Source organism: Gopherus evgoodei, chromosome 5 (genome assembly GCF_007399415.2).
Source record: "Gopherus evgoodei ecotype Sinaloan lineage chromosome 5, rGopEvg1_v1.p, whole genome shotgun sequence".
Classification (NCBI taxonomy): Eukaryota; Metazoa; Chordata; order Testudines; family Testudinidae; genus Gopherus; species Gopherus evgoodei.
In genome coordinates, this window is record NC_044326.1 from 84080362 (window position 1) to 84095214 (window position 14853).

At 43.8% G+C, this 14853-nt stretch overlaps 1 protein-coding gene across 7 annotated transcripts in view; it reads left to right on the forward strand.

The window, feature by feature from the left end:
- FBXW7 (F-box and WD repeat domain containing 7) overlaps positions 1 to 14853 on the forward strand; it is a 274003-nt gene that overhangs the window by 100467 nt on the left and 158683 nt on the right. The window contains exon 1 of one of the 7 annotated variants that reach the window (XM_030563527.1): positions 719 to 737. The exons of 5 other annotated variants lie outside the window; for them this stretch is intronic. The gene's annotated coding sequence lies outside the window, so the exon portion shown is untranslated. Of the gene's footprint in view, positions 1 to 718; positions 738 to 13255; positions 13261 to 14853 lie in introns of those variants that run through there. One more of the 7 variants, XM_030563525.1, reaches the window with a different exon arrangement.

The following is a 14853-nucleotide window of genomic DNA, read 5'->3' on the forward strand; positions in this document are numbered from 1 at the left end:
ATAGTGTGGGGTGGGGAGAGCACAATGGCCCTGGGCTGGGAGCAGGGCTGTGGGAGGGTTGCTAGGCAGAGGAGATGTGTGTGGGGGTTATGTGTCCTCCCCTTTAGATTGTGCCCCCCATAGACAAGTTGTCTATGATTATGAGCATCTCTCTCTTTATTATGTGGACTGTATCCGGGCGGGTTCTCTTAGGGCCTGTGTGGCGCTAAATAGGTTGCTGCATGGCTGAGCAGTTTACAGGGAACTTATAGAGTGTTTTGGCTGTGGATGAAGACCTTTTCTTCCTTTAATTTGGTTCTTTACTCTCCTTTGCTAATTCTTTAAAAAGGAAAAATTAATTATGATCTGTTCTTTTTAAAACAAACAAAAAATCACTTTTTTTTGGGTGTTGTATGAACAATGCTTGATAGGCCCCACCTGTCTCGTCTGCCTAGCAACCCTCCCTGCGCCCAGCCCAGGGCCACCGTGCTCTCCCCACCCCACATTTTCTATGGGGGGGAGGGAGGCTTTGTCCATCTTCCACTGCACCTCCCCCACAGCACACTCAGCCACTCTCCCTCGCTAGGAGATGCCAGCATGAGGACGATTCTGAGGTGGACATGGATGCAGGTGTTCCTGAAAGCACAGGATGTGGAAATTGAGACGACATGGCAGCAGTGGGGCAGGATGATACAGTGGAACGCCAATTCTGGGCTCTGCAAAGAAGCCCAGACTGGTGGGATCGCATCGTGTTGCAGGTATGGTATGGTATGATTCCCAGTAGCTGTGAAACTTTCGCATGCGTAAGGTCTCTTTCATGGAACTTTGTGAGTTGCTTTCCCCCACCTTGAAGTGCAGGAATACCAAGATGAGAGCTGCCCTGACAGTTGAGAAGCGAGTGGCGATAGCCCTGTGGAAGCTTGCAATGCCTGACTGCTATCTGTCAGTCGGGAATCAATTCAGAGTGGGCATATATACTGTGGGGGCTGTTGTGATCCAAGTAGCCAAGGCAATCAGTGACCTGCTAACAAGTGTCGTGACTCTGGGAAATGTGCAGGTCATAGTGGATGGCTTTGCTGCAATGGGGTTCCCTAACTGTGGTGGGGCAATAGACGGAACGCATATCCCTATTTTGGCACCGAACCACCTTACCAACCATTACATAAACCGCAAGGGGTATTTCTCAATGGTGCTGCAAGCACTGGTAGATCACAAGGGACGTTTCACCAATATCAACGTGGGATGGCCAGGAAAAGTGCATGATGTTCGCATCTTTAGGCACTCCGGGCTGTTTGAACAGCTATAAGAAGGGACTTACTTCCCAGACCAGAAAACTACCATTGAGGATGTTGAAATGCCAATAGTTATCCTTGGGGACCCAGCCTACCCCTTGCTCCCATGGCTCATGAAGCCATACACAGACAGTCTGGACAGTAGTAAGGAGCAGTTTAACTATAGGCTGAGCAAGTGCAGAATGGTGGTAGAATGTGCTTTTGGACGTTTAAAAGCTTGCTGGCGCTGTTTGCTGACTAGGTTAGACCTCAGTGCAACCAGTATTATCATTGTTATTGCTGCTTGCTGTGTGCTCCATAATATCTATGAGAGTAGGGAGGAGACTTTTTTATGGCAGGATGGGAGGTTGAGGCAAATTGCCTGGCAGCCAATTTTGAACAGCCAAACACGAGAGCGATTAGAAGAGCACAGTTAGGTGCACTGTGCATCAGAGAGGCTTTGAAAACCAGTTTCATGACTGGTCAGGCTACAGTGTGAGTTGTGTGTGTTTCTCCTTGATGCAAAACCGCCCCCTTTGTTGAATTTTCTTCCCTGTAAGCCTGTCCCTCTCCCCCCTTCTAACATAGCTGGCAAAGGAAATAAAATCCCTATTATTTTGAATCCATGCATTCTTTATTTATTAAAAACAAAGTCAGATTGCTGACAAGGTAGCACGGGTGGGGTAGGGGAGGAGGGAAGGACAAGGCCACATTGCTTATTGTGGCCACGCTACAAATCAAAGTTGTTTGAATGACAGCCTTCTGTTGTTTGTAAGTTTAAATCTTAACATAGGTTGTCATAATTTCAGATTTTTTCAATAGGTTTATTTAAAAAAAAATTAATTCAAATTAAATAAAGTTAGTTTTTAATCAACCCCCAAAAGTGCGCCTCCCTCCACATTGACAGTGGTTCCAGGACTCTGGTCTGGGCTTCAAAGTTCCTGATCTAGGGCGAGCCTGTGGCCTCCCTTGAGGCGGAGGGGTATACCAACACCTGGGCACATCCACAGACCTCCAAAGACGCCATTGCGGAGATCCTGTGGGACGTTGCCCAAATCGACTTCTCCCTGCTCGCCCCTTGCCAAAAGATCAATGCAGTCAATACCTTCCTGATCCCCTGCATCTCCTTCATCCTCAGGGGACTGGCTGTGGCCAAGGTGCCCCTGAACAAGACTGGCAGCACCATCAGGCAGCTGGTGAGAAAATGGCTCTACCTTCCCCAGAGGGCCAGCACTGATATCATCAATATTTCTCACATGCAGGGCGGAGCCAACGTGCCTTGGATGGGCGACGTTCTGCGACGTGGCAGTGATCACCCCTGCCTTCTGCCTCCTGACATGCCTGGGCCTGACAGGAGCGTCGCGGATGGCACCGTGTGGGCCATGGTCAGGAAACGCATTGCCAGGGCCCCCTCCGAGCAGGATGTTGCCACTTACCTCAGCGGCTACCTGGAGGCTGAGACCTGTCCTCTCTCTGGATCTGTGCCCGCAGTGCCTCAAGACGTCTAGAAAAGAGGATTGGCTGCCACTGGGAGTGGTGCGAGGAGCGCTGGGAGTACTGGTGCCATGCATAAAGACCTTGTACCACACCATCATCACCCCAACCACCAGAATGATGCTGGAAAGGACTCTGAAAGATGCCATTTGCTGCCACTACACCGAGAACCTCAATTGGAAGCTGGACCAGAGAAAGGTGTTTGAGGTGACCAACCAGTGGGACGCCAGCAACCACTTCCTCCCTGGGGGCAGCTTCACCAGGTTCGTCAACTGGCGGTTTGTCCACAGGGCCCGGCTCAACTGCGTTGCCCTCAAAGCTCTGTGGAAACAGGGACAAGCACTGCAGGAAGTGTGGCAACCCCAACAAGACCCTGCCCCATGTCTTGTATGATTGCCAGCACCACCACGATGCCATCCAGAACTGGCTGGTGAAAGCCATCCCGCCATCCATGGGGAAGATCACCATCAACTCCACCATCCTTGGAATGGACAGCCAACTGTGACTCGACGTCGTCGTAACCAATGCAGAAAAGAAGGTCCTTATGGTGGACTTCATGATGCCATTCGAAAACAGGTCCCTTGCCTTCCACAAGGCCCGAAGGTGTTGAAATACACCTTGCTGGCTGACACCCTGAGAGCCCAGGGCTACAAGGTCCAGATCCATGCCCTGGTCGAGGGAGCCCTGTCTGTGTGGGACCCCCACAATGAGCTAGTGCTGAGAGTGTGCAGAGTCGGTCGGTGCTACTCTTGGCTCATGAGACAGCTTATGGTGTCCGACACCATCAGGTGGTCCAGAGGTATCTACATGGAGCACATCACGGGACACTGTCAGTACTAGGACAAATAAACGAGACCACCAGTCAGGAAAATAACCCACTTCCTTCCCTGACGAACCAAGGGACGCACCCCATCCATGTACCTATTCGCTACACCAATACTGACTTGGACTCTAAATACATTCTATGGGTGGCATACCCTAGATCACTTATTCACTGATTCTTTAAAAACTCCCACCCCGCAATCTGAGTGTCTAGTGGTTATGTACTATGTATGTATCTTGTGATCCTTGTAACTAATACTTGTAATCTCTCATAACTCAAGCCTGACCCCAAATATACAGTACCTTCCTTCTTAACTCGTGTAAACTTGAATTTAAATATTAGCTTTAATAAAAGTTTGTATATCTTAGTTTATTCACACTTGATTTAAAGACTTCAAGTGAATAAGAATCCACTACATCTCTAAATAAGTTGTTCCAATGGTTAATTGCCCTTACTATTAAAGATTTGCACTTCATTTCTAGTCTGCATTTGTCTATCTTCTCTTTCAGCTATTGGATCTCGTTATGTCTTTTTATGCTAGATTAAAGAGCTCTCTATTATCAGAAATCTCTTCCCCATTTAGGTGCTTGTAGTTTGTAATTGTCACCTCTTAACCTTTTCTTTACTTTAACTAAATAGATTAAAGAAGCTCAATCGCTCATTTATAGGCCATGCATTCACATTTTGAATCATTCTTGTAGCATGTTCTTGAACCCATTCCAAGTTTTCAACATCCTTTTTTAAGTTTGAACAGCGGTATAGGACACAGCATTCCTGTAACTGTTTCACTAGTGCTGTATATGTAAATAAAACCATATCCTAAGTTTACTATTTTTTTGCTGATGTATCCAAAGATTTCAATAGCTGTCTTAGCTACAACATGTCATTGGAAGCTAATGTTCAACTGGTTACCTACTGTGACTCCCAAGTATTGCTTTCAATGATATAGTTCCTCATCTTATAAATTTGACCTCTTTTTTGTTTCTAGATGTATGACCTTGCATATGGCTGTGTTAAAAAGCATATTTTTCAAATGGGTCCACTTTGCTAAGAGATCTAGGTTGATCTATATAGGTGACGTGTCCCCATCATTATTTACCACTCTACCAATTTTTAGGTCATCTGCCATCTGCCTTTATATTTTAATCCAGATCATTGATAAAGATATTGAATTATATTGGGCCAAAAATCAATCTCTGCAGGACCCCACTAGATGACCATTCCATTTTATGATCAGTTTACCAGTTTTAATCCACTATACTATGGGCTATGTTGATTTCTGTATATTGCTAACTTTTTTGTCAGAATGTCATGTGGGACTAAGTTGCTATTTAACATTCTCCCTAGTTACTAGTGGAGTATAAAGTCATTATCCCTTTAAGATATTAATTCATCATCTTTCTTTCAATATGTAGAACACAATCCATAGTGGTAAATGATGTAGCTATGAAAGGAAATGATTTTTGAACAGTTTCACATTTTCCCCTAACATTTCTTATAGGTGGCCTTGTACAATTGTTCCATAGTAATAAAGTTGATATTAATCTTCAAGAAACATAATGAATGTTGTGTGAGAGTTCTATGACAGGAAATATTTAATACTGGATATTGGTAAAATTCATGCTTCATCTACCATAAAATCACTTTTAAATCCATTTTTGGGTTTTTGGTATTCCGAGCAGGCACCATTGTCTTTCCTTGCCAGAGACAGTACAGTAATTTCCCTGCAAAGTGGCATGTTAAATATACCAGTTAGACTCATAGACTAAGTTTAATTTCAGTCTTTGTGATTGTATGTATATAACCTTGTAGTGCAGTATCTGTTACTTTGATGTCTGTCCTAAAAACCTCCTCCAGTCTTAAATGGTCGAAAAACAACTGTTTCCACTGTATCAAATCTCTCCATCATACACTGAGTTAGCACTGGCTTAGTCCTGGGATTCTGAGAGCACACCTGAAGCAGGACCTCTGACAACTGTGACCCTGATTGCTAATATACTGCAGAGCAAGTGTTGAGCTTTTTGTTTTAAGTTAGGCAACTTAACTCCCTGGTAGCTCATTTGTAAATATACCTACTCCAAGGTAACCACAATGTGTTATTTCTTAGTAGCACTTTGTATGGAAAGATTGTCTTCCATGTACATTTTTTTTTCACCCAAATCAGTTTACAGTAGTTAATTCTAAAAACACTAAAACTGCATAGTGATGGAAGGCAGCTTTAGTGTTTCAGATCTCTGGGATAATGCACTTCCACCTGTCCTTTAGCAAATGTGTCACTGTTTTTGCATAATGATGCTTTCTGATGAAGTATTGCTTGTAATTGAATTTTGATACTGCTTTTTTAATGGAACATTGGAGGAGAAAGTTGAGAGTTCTCTTGTGAGGATAAAGTATAAAAGATGTCATACTTTACTTCAGCTAGTTTTATGAATTGCTGACCAGTGTCCACAAAGAAGATTTAATGTTATACATCTTGTCAATGCACGAACACTTTACATATAATATTACAAGACAGCATTTACAAAGAAAAGGTGTGGGTTTTTTTTGTTTTTGTTCTTAATTACCTAGTGATTTCATTTTCTGAAGATTTAAGGTTGCTAGAATTAGAGCCACAATATTTTCTGTCACTTTGTTGTTAAACTAGATCTGATCCTTTTATTTCTTCAGTGTTTCAACAGTGATCCTTTTCACACCAAGCCGTTTTATGGACAGAAAAAGCAACATAAGTTTTAGCATGCAGCATTTACAACTTGATAAATAGATTATAAAGTTAAATGGTAATATTTTTACAAATAATGCTCTTGATAGTGAATACTTTTTAAAAATTGTTAAAACTTCACTCATAACAGCTTTTGCAGTTGAATTTACAATGCTTGATCCCAAATAAATTAATATATTTTTAAAAAATTGAAAGCTTGTTCCATCTTTAACAAAGTTTGTTTTTAAACTAAATACTGAAAAAATACTTCTTCCACTGTAAATATATATATATTATTGCCATCTTTTTTTAATATACTTAATATGTAGTAAACTAGGTATGTAAATTATGTTAATCTTTTGAAGCATATTCCTAACCATGTTTGAAAAATTGGCTGATAAAATTGTATGTACTAAAAATTGCTTCTGTCTATATTTAGTGCCTACGCTCTGGAAAAATGTTAAATGAACACTTCCCTCTTGGATATCAGAAAGCACACGTTCTGTTTCAAGTGCTTGTTTATTTTTATACCTGTCTGTCTGTAATATATATTCCATTCTTTATGTGCATACACTCCGTGCTCTTGATATTTGAGTGTGTTAGCCAGCAGTGTCTATTGAGACCACATATGTCCTTGTGCTCCTCAGTAAGCAGCACCCCCACAGTCCATATACAGAAAGAAAATGGTTCCCAACATTTGACATGAACTCTTACGTACATTGCCATGGGGAGGATGTCAATTTGTGGATTAGGTCTGCTGCAGGGTGGACACATTCAGAGGTTGGATGGAATTGCCTTGTGGGCTGCCAGTTGGACCAATCTGATGGACTTCAGTTTTTCCCTTCACTCTGGTATTTTTTTTCCTGGTACCAAGACTTTAGGATGTCTAAGCCCAAGTCTCCAGCAAAGCCCCAGTGCCAGGGGACAATACCTTTAAATGAGGGGCATGCCATATGCCTCTCTTGTTTGCGGGAATCATATATCCCAAGCAAATATACTATCTGTAAATCCTTCTTAAAAAGAACTTCAAAAACCAGAGGGGCCTGTTTATAAATTGACTTGGGATCCTGGTGCTTCTGGTCCCCTCGACAAGTTTCATCTCTTCCCAGGAGTGCTCTAGAGCTGCATTGTCCAAAGCTTTGGCTTCTGTTTCTGGCAGGACAGGCAAAAAGCTTTCTAAGCAAAAGGAGCATCACTTCTTCGGGACAGTGAGAGTTGGATCTCCTGTGAAAACTTGCACTACAAACAGATTTAAATCTCCTTGTTGCTCCCGGTCCAAGGAGACTTATCGGCCCAATATTGTCACTGTAAGAGTTCTGAGGGAACAAGTTACTGAGGCTTCACTGCTGTATCAATGCACTTAATTGGCCCCTATCTCAACACCAACTGCTTTGATGTTAACTACCACAGTACCAGCATCATTGGTACTGGCTGTTTCCCTAATGGTCACATTGATGCCAACAAAACTACCTACACTCACTTCAGTACCAGCTGTATCAGCGCTGACTACATTGGCACAATCACACTCCACTCTGGCTCCGATGTTTGTAGCATAGCCCTGTTCCGTACTGGTGAAGTATGTGAAACCCGGATATTTAGAAGTTTTGGAGGAACCTGAATCATTACTCTTCTCTACAAATGTGAACAGTCTGTCATTGATACTGGGACCTGCAATACCTTTGATTCCAGGTGTATCACCTGTTCTGACTGCTCCTACAGTCTAGGACCGAGACTCTCCTTGCAGTCTAGCAGTCCAGTTTTGATCCCTGCCCCCCTTTGGATGTTGAATGTTCTGTTTTCTCTTCACCTGAGTCAAAGAGTAGTGGGCAACATTCTCCTACATGTTGTGCTTCTAGGTGCTACTGTCATACTACTAATAGAAATAATAATATTCCTGATAGGCCCCTTCTTGTGACTTTTATGGATTGGAAAAAGAATCCAGGATTCATTCAACAAAGACTATTGGGTACTCATATGCTCTGGTGTCCTACTCCATGACATTCAGGCCCTTCTCCCTGTAATATTCCAGAGTTTCCTGGCCTCGGCGAGTCCATACCAACTAGAATGCCACACCTGTATATCACCCACCTCCGACAGAGGGAGGTGTAGTACTCTTCCACAGCTCCACAACATGCTCCTCTCAGGTAAATTCATGAGAACCTGCACATTCTGAGGAAGAGCTTCCTGAAATGGGAGATCTACCTGGGCCCACAGCTATATCATCCTCAACCCTCCACTCCATCTAACCCAAATAATTTGAAACATTTTCAGGACTTGTTCAGAAGAGTAGCTGAGGCTATGCAAAATCCTCCTGAGGAGGTGTCAGAATCCTCACATAAACTGGCATACTTCATTCACCCGTGTCAGGTTTTGTGCATTCCTGATTAAACATGTACTGTTGGATCTTGCAAGAAATGTATGGCAGACACCTGCAATTGCTGCTCATATGTTGAAGAAGGCGAGCAAGAAATACCAAGTCCTCTCTTCGGGAGCATATTTTTTTTATTCATACCTGGTGCTGGGTTCCTTTGTACTGGTTGCAGCTAATGAGAACCAAATAACATAGAATGACACCAGAAGAATGAGAACCAAAGTATCTTGGTTTATTTGGTCATAAAAACTAGTCTTTGTTGAGTACTGGTCCATTTATGTATTCCACTCTGGGTATGCATGCACACATGACTGGAGGGCTTTTGCAAGCAGTGTCTATTGGTCCCCGCCTATGCCCCAGCTCTACTTGTGCTCCCCACCAAGAGTATAAGTGGAAGGGAGGACCGACTGCCAGTTCTTTCTTATCACTTCATGGACTGAGTCAGGATCCTTCAACATCCAGAGCTTCTCTTTTCTTTCCATCCTGTAATTATATGCAAAGTCATATTATTCTTAGTTTGCTGTTAATTAGAGTTTTTGATGGTTGTAGTTATAGTGTGAGAATCTCCACTCCAGGGAAATTTACCCGTCTCCCAGTGTGGGACTTGGATTATGCCCAGGATTTCATTCTTCAAAACCTGTGGTTTTGCCCCTGCAAGTGTGATGTTCTGTACCTCAGGGGAACACCCAGCATCCCCATGTGCATCCTTATAATATGGTTGTGTGGTATCTAATGCAAAGTTTGTCATGTTGAGTGTCTTCAAAAGGCTCATGATGCACTGAGCATCATTGTTATAATAATGTTATAGTTATCGTTGTTATACTGATGTCATATAATGTTATAGGTTGTAATTTCATGTATATAGTTATGAACTGAGAATGTGTTTTCATGGCTTAAAGCAAGCCTAGGCAAAAACTTTTGAGAAGCAGAGGGGCAGTTCACACCTCTTCAGAGCAGTTCACACCTCTTCAGAGCATGTATGGGACAAACCCAGCCTAGCCTCACAGGAACAAAGGATACTGGCCTAGGCAACAATAAAGGATCTGTTGGACTCTTGAGTGAGTCACCTCCCTTCCTTTGGTCAGTTTGGGACTGTGATGAGGGAATGCTTACCTGACTCTGAAGGGGTGGGGGGCAAGGCAAGAGAGAAGAAAGGACATGATAAAAGGGAGAGACATTTGCCATGCTTCTCCTCTCTCTTCCACCTCCATCTATAAACATCACCACCCAGCGACTGAAGCGCTGATCAAAGGGGAGAGCCTGGCTGAATGGCAATCAGCCAGCCTGTGGTGAGAGACATCTAAATTTGTAAGGGCATTGAAAGTATTAAGATCAACTTAGAATGCGTTTTGCTTTTATTTCATTTGACCAAACCTGACTTGTTATGCTTTGACTTATAATCACTTAAAATCTATCTTTAATAGTTAATAAATTTGTTTATTCTACCTGAACAGTGCATTTGGTATGAAACGAGTCAGAGACTCCCCTTGGGATAATAAGCCTGGTATATATCAAGTTCTTTGTTAAATTGATGAACTCATATAAGCTTGCAGTGTCCAGCGAGCATAACTGGACACTGCAAGACAGAGGTTGCTATGGTTGTGTCTGGGACCGGAGATATTGGCTAGTTTCATTTGGTTGCACGATCCAAGGAGCAGTTTACCTGCCAGAGGCTGTGCGTGAACAGGCCAGGAGTGGGGTTCTCACAGCAGGAGAGGGAAAGGCTGGCTCCCAGAGTCAAGGATTGGAGTGACCTAGCAGATCCAGTCCAGATAACACCAGAGGGGAACATCGCAGCATGTTTTCAGTCAGCAACAACCACCAGCACTGCCTCTACTGCCCTTGGAAGGCACATATTTCTGCCAATTTCAGTATTTGCCACTTGGGAGGTACATATTTCTGCCAAGTGCAATATTTCCCTAGCCGAATGCAGCAGGTGCAAGAGCTCTAGCTTCAAAAAAAACTTTATGGAGAAGGCAATGAGACCCCTGTCAAACCCCGTCTGTGGAGACCCCTTGTACATAGGCTGGAGTTGGCAAGGAGTGTGCTCCCTAGTTCTCTGTCCGATTCCTGAGTGGAGAGAGGCACAGGGAGGACCCTTTGGCTGGGCCCCCTTATGAAACATACAAAAGCAGATGCCCTCTTAGACTCTCTAAGAGGAGAGATACCTTGCTGACACTGGCCTGCTAAACCCAGAGTTGTGAGTTCATTCCTTGAGGGGGCCACTTAGGGATCTTAGGCAAAATCAGTATTTGATCCTGCTAGTGAAGGCAGGGGGCTGGACTCAGTGACCTTTCAGGGTCCCTTTCAGTTCTATGAGATAGGTATATCTCCATATTATTACTATTATATATTGGACCCTGTCCAAGTTGGTCAAGTCTTCATTCCAGAAGGGCTTCCTAAGCTGCATGACAAGACTCATAAGAGCAAGACTTCTTCAGTACTGGTCTCTGCAATGACCTTGACACTAACTGCAGTACCACTGTCAAGGTTCCTTCCCCACTCTGAACTTTAGGGTACAGATGTGAGGACCTGCATGGACACTTCTAAGCTTAATTACTAGCTTAGATCTGGTACACTGCCACCATCTAGAATTCCAGTGTCTGGAGCACTTTCTGTCCCCCCAAAACTTTCCCCTCCCTGGGTTGCCTTGAGGGACTTCACCAATTCCCTGGTGAACACAGATCCAAATCCCTTGGATCTTAAAACAAGGAGAAATTAACCATCCCCTCTCCTTTCCCCCTGCCACCAATTCCTGGTGAGTCCAGATCCAATCCCCTTGGATCTTAAAACAAGGAAAAATCAATCAGGTTCTTAAAAAGAAAGCTTTTAATTAAAGAAAGAAAAGTAAAAATCATCTCTGTAAAATCAGGATGGAAAATACTTTACAGGGTAATCAGATTCAGATAGCCCAGAGGAACTCCCTCTAGCCTTAGGTTCAAAGTTACAGCAAACAGAGGTAAAATCCTCAGCAAAAAAAGGACCATTTACAAGTTGAGAAAACAAAAAAAGACTAACATGCCTTGCCTGGCTATTACTTACAAGTTTGAAACACGAGAGACTGATTCAGAAAGATTTGGAGAGCCTGGATTGACGTCTGGTCCCTCTTAGTCCCAAGAGCGAACAGCCCCCAAAACAAAGAGCACAAACGAAAGACTTCCCTCCACCAAGATTTGAAAGTATCTTGTCCCCCCATTGGTCCTCTGGTCAGGTGTCAGCCAGGTTTACTGAGCTTCTTAACCCTTTACAGGTAAAAGAGACATTAACCCTTAACTATCTGTTTATGACAACCACCTAAACTGAAGCACTGAGAGCCATTGAAATAGTCAGATCAGAGACTCATTGACCATCAATACCATCATGGCCCTGTAGGGAACTGCCATCTACCACCTCTCTGGTTGTGACTGATCACAACCTTAGCAAGCACTAGTGACTTGTATTATTCCAGACAATATTTTCATCCTGGTCCCACAATCTCCCTTGTTATCAGGCCAAATCTTAATCAGGGAGATACAGATACTCTGGAAGAAGGCTATCTGTGGTTCCATCCACTAGTCGCATTTTTGTCTCCACGGATATGCTGGCACTACTGATGGACCTGGAGCCAATCTTTTCATCTTTAGTAGCGTCGGCTGTACTGGTGGAACCAGCTTCCCCTTCACCCAGGAAATTCAGCCCAGACGGTATTGAGAATCTTCTGGAACCAGCCTCGGCCACTCAATCATAGAAGGTAAGGGTTGGAAGAGACCTGAGGAAATCATCTAGTCCAACCCCCTGCTCAAAGCAGGACTACCCCCAACTAAATCATCGCAGCCAGGGCTTTGTCAAGCCATAAACTTCTGGATATCCTCCACCATGAAGGCTCCAGTTGGGGTGCTCTCCCAGTCAATGAAGCCATTCTGGAACCAGCTAGAACTGTGTGGCACACACCTGCCACCTGTGCCACTACCCCCGAGAGGGCAAGGAAGTGACACTTTGTGTCAGCTAAGGGAACACAGTTCTTGTTGTCTCACCCTGCTCCAAACGCCCTAGTGTTGCAGATGGCCACTGAAAGATTCAGGCAACAATGCCTAATAATAACTCTCACAGATAAGGAAGCCAAACTTCTCGACTTTACTGGGTGAAAGGTCTTTGCATCTACCAGTCTACAGTTTAGGATCTTGAATTATGAGGCCCATTTCACCAAATATGATTTTCTGAACTGCTCTAGACTTTAAAGACAAACCTCAGGAGGACTGGGCTCAATTTCAAGCCCTTGTTGATGAGGGCAGACTGGTGGCCAGGACCTCTTCACAGGCTGCAATCAATGCTGCTGATACTGCATCAAGATCCTTGATAACTGCCATTGTGATGTGGTTGGAGTTGTGGTTACAGTCTTCGGGAGAATCCAGGAAGACTTAGGCCACAATTGAGACCAATTCCATTCATGAAAAGATGGACGAGTTTCTGCACATATTGAAAGTATCTAGGGCAACCCTTCTCTTCCCGGGTATTTATACACCTGCCACAAAGAGGAAATATAAACAAACTTACAAATCAAAGCTCTTAGCTCAAACCTTTTATAAACAACACTCCTACGAACCATCTTGCAAACAACAAAGAATGCAGAGATGAAAGATATCTGGTGCCTCCCGCTCCAGCTGCGACTACCTGACCTCACCCTCCAACCAAGAAACACTTTTAACATGATACTAGAGAGCTGTGAATGAATATTGCTGGCATCCTGCCCGATTTATGAGATTTATTTGAGGCCATCTAGTGAAAATTTTCCCAAAACTAGGAGGTGATATCTGTCACTCATCTGATGTTATCATCCATTCCAGCCATACCATCAAGTTTCTTCACCTCTCTCTCCCAAAGCATCCTTGTCTGTGCCTTTACAGGGACCACTCTCATGAGGGAATTCTCTTTCAAGCAGTACAGTCTGTTCTCCCCTAAGGAGCAATACAGCAGGTACCTTCTCAATATTGGGAGAAAAGGGTTCTATTTAAAATATTTCCCCATCAAGAACAATGGAGTCTGGATACACATTTTTGACCTGTAGTAACTCAACATTTTCATTTGCAAACTGAAATTCTGCATGGTTATGTTGGGATTGATAATACCATCCCTAGAAAAAGAGAAGTGTTCATGGCTCTCAGTATGAAAGATGCATACTTTCATGTGAACATTCATCACTCTCATAGAGGATTCCTCAGGTTTGTGATGGGCCTCCATCACTAGCAATACAGGTTGCTCCTGTTAGGGTTAGGTACAATTCCCCAAGTCTCATAGACTCATAGACTCTAGGACTGGAAGGGACCTCGAGAGGTCATCGAGTCCAGTCCCCTGCCCTCAGAAATCTTCAGAAAAGTGTTTCCAGTAGTAGCATCTTAGCTCAGACATCTTCTCCATCTTCTCATATGGAGATAACTGTCTTCTGACCAGCATGTCTTGCCTGGAAGTCTTGACATCAACCATGTCACTGATAAAACTTTTAGCATCCTTGGGAATCTGTGTAAACATGGAAGAGTCTACCTTGACTCTGGCACAGTCTGTGGAATTTATCAGAGTAACGTTGGATTCAGTCAAGACAGACCTACCTCCTCATGGACAGATTTCACAAAATGTGTGTTCTCAAAGAACTGGTTACCCGCAACCCTCAAACATCAGTTTGGGTGCACCTTGCTCTCCTGGGCCATATGGCATCATGTACTTATGTAATGCCATTTGCCTGACTCCACCTTTGCCTGAAGGCTTGGCTTCGAACAGTACATACACTGAAGAAGCACAGTATGAAGAGTATAGTGGCAACTAACTCCAAGATGAAGGCCTCTCTGGCATGATGGAGTGACCGTGGACATGTGTGCGTGGGAGTTCTCTTTCTGTTTCCCACATCTGACAAGATGATAATTACAGAGTCGTCCCTGATAGTCTGGGCAATCACGCAGCACAAGGTACTTGGACACCTCAGGAAGTCAGAATGCACATCAGTCTTCTGGAACTGAGAGTAGTACGAGATTCTTGCAAAGGATTTCTACCATTCATACAGTCCCAGCATGTTCTGATAATGTCAGACAACCTAACCACCATTTCTATCTAAATTAGCAGGGAGGAGCATGGTCGCGCCCCCCTCCCCCACCATGTATATGGAAGCTATCAGTTTATGGGACTGGTGCATACAGAATCACATCACCCTGTTGCCACCCTCTCAGGCACCCACAGTTCACTTGTTGAC